A 5,076-nucleotide genomic window follows, 5' to 3' on the forward strand; every position below is an offset into this window, starting at 1 on the left:
TTGTTTCCACATCCTTTTTTAGGTCTTGGATGGTTTTGTTCAATTCAATTAACCTGTTTGGCTGTGCTTTCCTGCAATTCTTGAAGGGAGATTTGTGTTTCCTCTTTAAGAACTTCTACTTGTTTAAGAGTGTTTTCTTGGTGTTCTTTAAGGCTTTCTACCTGTTTAGCAGTTTACTCCTGTGATTCTTTAAGGGCTTCTACCTGTTCAGCAGTGTTCTCCTTTATTTCTTTAAGTGAGTTATTAATGCCCTTCTTAAGATCTTCTACTACCATCATGAGATATGTCCTTAAATCCAAGTCTTGCTTTTCAGGTATGTTGGGGTATCCAGGACTGGCTGAAGTTGGAGTTCTGGGTTCTGATGATGGTGAGTGGTCTTGGCTTCTGTTAGTAAGATTCTTAAATCTACCTTTTGCCATTTGGTAAACTCTGGAGTTAGTTGTTAGAGCTGTCTCTGGTTGGAGCTTGTTCCTCCTGTGATTCTGTTAGCCTCTGTCAGCACTCCTGGGAGTCCAACTATCTCCTGAGTCTTCTTGGTCAGAGTACTCTCTGCAGGCAAACTCTCCTCTTGCAGGGAAGGTGCGCAGAGTTCTGGCATCAAGACCTGCCTCCTGGCTGAAGATGTAGTCCTGAAATGGAGCCTGTCCCAGAAAATGTTTTGCCTCTACAGTTTGCACATTCACCTGCAAAGACTAGACTCTGAGGGACCCTGGACACAATATGGCTCTCTCACCTGCTCTGGTGGACTGAGCCCTCCCAGGTGGCCACCTCTCCTCTGGCAGGGATGGTGCCCAGGTGTCCAGAGCCAGAAAAGGGGTCTGTTCCAGAAGCTCTGTTGCTTCTGCAGTCTGTACTCTCAACTGTACATACAGGAGCCTGTGTGAACCAGAGCAAAGATGTCTCCATCACCAGCTCAGGCAGTGAGAGCCCTCCCAGGAGGCCACTTCTCCTCTGGCAGGGAAGGTGCCTGGAAAACAGGGTCTGTCCTAGATGCTGTGTCGCTTCTGCAGTCCACACTGTCACCAGTGTGAACTGGAGCCTGTGGGACCAGGAGCAAAGATGTCTCCCTCACCAGCTCAGGCAGTGAGAGCCCTCCAGGGCAGCCACTTCTCCTCTGGCCTGGATGACTTCATTAGAGGTGATGGACCAGGAGCATGTGACCGGGTAAAATGCCCCCTGAGGACAAGCCAAAGGAAAGGAAGGAAACACAAATGGAAAATAGACAGTCTATCACAGAGAAAGATTCTAGGGGTAATCACGCAGTGATTATGCTAAACTGATCAAATAAATCTAGTAGGACTTAGTCTTGATTATTGGAGGACTGGTTGGGTCATATTAAAAATTAATAGAGTTAATAAATACTATTTCGCACAACTTTTAACTTGATACTCAAAAGTCCACAGTGTGTTTCTTTCTAGAACAAGCATAGTTAAAGTGAAAGAAAGCTTTATTTTGGCATTTTGAAAACAATGAATACTGGTGATTGCCTAAGTATTGAAGAGCTATATACATAAGCATTTTAAAATTTGCCTTCAGTAGTTTGACTTGGCCCCATACTAACAAGAGTAATTCTTTGAAGAATAATTTAATCCAAAAGCTAAACTGAAGGTCAACATGTACAAACCTCTATCTGATAAAGTGCAACTAGAAATATGATTTCAAGGGGATTCTAGGAAATCCAATTTTAGACAGTTCTATTCAAGTGCAGGACAGACTTTAAGAGGAGGAAATAATCATTATAATTTACTTTTTAAATATGTGCTACAATTTCTTCATACTTAACTGTTATGCCACCATAGAACACCCTTCTACGATTGACTAATATATTCAATCTATCTCACATTCTTTTTTTAGTTAATTTTTAATTTAACCATGATTTCCCGCAATTGATTGATTCATTAGGAGGCATGTGAATGCAGGTTAGGAAAAAAATGTAGACAAAATAAATGATTGACTTAGTCAAACATATACACAACCAAAAGAAAATTGTCTCTCACTACAGCTTTGCTGCTGCAGTGAGATCAATGTCTTTGTTAAGTGAGACATTCCTACTCTGGGTCCAGATTTCCTCACAATTGTTTTGGCAGTATAGTTCTTTACCATGAGCGACAGAGAACTTCCAAGATTCCCAAAAGATTGGAATCAAAATTCATTCTCCCAGTATTGATTTTTAACTTGTAGTGTGTGTGTGTGTGTGTGTGTGTGTGTGTGTGTGTACTTGCACACATGCATGTGTGTAGGTAGATGCATATGATATATTAATAACGTTTGTGTAAAGTGCTGATAGACTCTGAAGGATATTCAGATTCTCCACAAAAGTTATGTTGTAACACTTTAAAAGAAAATATACATTGTTCTTCTCTATAAGTGATAAAACATTCATCTGTCAAGGAAGGAATGACTACCTCTTAGGAGGACAGTGACAAAGTTAAAGGGATTTTTTTTTTTTTAATATACACTAGCCAGTGAGGCACTGGTAAGAGAGAACTGTTTGTAGGCTTCATGTAACACACTTACCTATTAATTCCTCCAAATTTTCACATTTTGCAGAAGACAGGACCGTGAAATGGAGGGACACTATTGTCAGGCAAATTTTTGAGAAGGAGATGGATTTTTAACCCAAGGTAGACTTAGAAGAGAAGTTAAAGCAAAGTGCCATATGAAAGCTGACAACCCCTAGATTAGAAAACAGGCATACGGAGCTCCTGAACCAGGCCACAGTATGTATGTTCAGGAAAAGAAAAGATGAAAGAGAAAGAAAAATAATAAGATAGATATATCATACAGGAGCAGAGCAATTAAGTAGAGCCTTCCACAGTGACCTTGAGTATGATTGGAAGGGCAACCTGGCAGATAGATGATATTAAACACATTAGGTAGCCCTAAATTATGGAGTTTCCCCTGAATTCTATACTTCCTTTTATTCACTGTCATATCAATCCTCTCTATCATATCACTATTATCTGTTGTTTTATCAATCCTGATAAATATATGCTAATTATATTAATCTTTTATTAGAAAATGATTATTTGCTTCAATTATTTCACCAGATTAGATCTGTTCATTATCTATTATTCCCCGCACCAAATATTGGTTTGTTCTTACTTCTTTTCTTTTCTTTTCTTTAATTTTTTGCGGTGGCAGGTGTTAGAGTCAGAGTTTCTCTGTGTAGCCCTCGCTATCCTGGAGCTCACTTTGTAGGCCTGGCACGCCTTGAGGGCAGAGATCAGCTGGCCCCCGCCTTCTATGTGCTGAGATTAAAGATGGTCTCTACCCTTGGCTTGTTCTTGCTTTTCTAAGTTCCTTAGATGCCATATAATGTTCTTTGATACCTTTCTTTCCTTTAATCTCATTCCTTGTATCTCATGGATATAAATTATCCTCATTACAATTTTTGTGCACAAGTCTCTGGAGATTATGTGTTCATTTTTATTTAATCCAATAGAAATTTAAATTTCCCATCAGACATCTAAAATGAATCACTCTTTATTCAATATTCATGGGTTTGAGTAAATTCTGCAGTTTTTCTTTCAGTTGAATTCTACTCAGATAACATTGTGAACACAAAGGGTAGACAAAATTACTCCACTTCCTTGAATTTTGTAAGACTGGTTGAAGCCCAGTAAAATATCTATTCTAAAAACCAATGGACATACACTAACAAAGAGATCCATGTTCTGTAGTTACTGGATGAGATATGCCTCTAAGGTTAAGTGCCTACTAAATCCATTTAATCTATTCTCTAATTCTAATAATTCTTCATGGATTTTCTTTCTCCTTGGGCAATCTACCAATCTGTTAGAACATACTATTAGAGTTCCCTAGTGCCATTGTTTTGGAGGCTAATTCTCTACTGAGGTATAATTACTAAACTTTCTTTTAAGTTGGTTGCAGTAATATTTAAGATTAAAAATTTTGAGTCTTCTCGATACATCATTCCCTTGTCAGTTATATAGTGGTCTTTGACTTCTTTAACTATGCCTATCATACAGTCTATTTTGTTGTACATATGTATGGGTGATTCTGATTTGCTTCTGTTTATTTATAACAATCCAATTTTATCCTCCCCAACAAATATTGAATGAGACAGACCATTAAGGGTAGAAAAATATATTCCATGCAATTACAATGAGGAGACTATAGGAGGTACTATAAATAGATTCCAAAGTATTATGCTTGGTTTTCCTTTATAATTCTCCCACCATGTTGATTTTGATTCTCAAACACAGCCTGTTTGCTTTACAAGTTATTTTTTTTATCAAGAGGCATGAATTTCTATTTGTCATTTTGATATTGTATTATAGCTTTTATGATATTGTATTCTATCATCTTTTATTCAGACTCATGGCTAGATTGGTAACTGTATTTATAGTGTCTGATTCTTTCCTATTTCTCATTTACAAATACACTTTTAGTGTGATTTTTGTAATTCACAGGCAATCCTGATAGTAATTATTTTTCTTACACTTTTAGTAATGGAATGTTTTTTAAAAGGATGGATGTAAGGTCAGTCAGGTATTCAAGAATTCACTTAGTTTATTTTATGCCTTCTCTTTTCCAAATATTATGAAAAGAAGCTGTCTGGAATAAGTAACCTTACAGGATTGTTAGAAAACACTTAATAGCCAATGACAAGCAGATTTTTTTCCCCAGATTTTCTTTTGTATGTCTCTGAAATGCAGAAACTATTTTGGATGTTCTTTTATCTTCTCACTTTCAGTTGTAAACACACCCTCATGTGAATTTCTATCCTCTAAACTTGCTCTATGCAAGTTTTTGTACTGGCTGTCAAAAATATGAGTCATACTTGGTACTTTGAAAACTTCCATGGTAGGATGCATGAAATTGGGTACTGGAACACAGCATCAAATACCTTTGATGATAGTCTATGATATTGGCATACTTAGTTCTGGTATCCAATTAAAAGCATATCCTATTCTCATGCCATATATAAAAGGATATATTACTTTTCTTTTTTGAATGTTGAATGAAATTCTTGGGCAAATGGATATATCTGGAGAATATCATCCTTAGTGAGGTAACCCAATCACAAAAGAAGTCACTAGATATGCACTT

This window comes from Mus pahari, chromosome 5 (assembly GCF_900095145.1).
Source record: "Mus pahari chromosome 5, PAHARI_EIJ_v1.1, whole genome shotgun sequence".
In the NCBI taxonomy this organism is placed as follows: domain Eukaryota; kingdom Metazoa; phylum Chordata; class Mammalia; order Rodentia; family Muridae; genus Mus; species Mus pahari.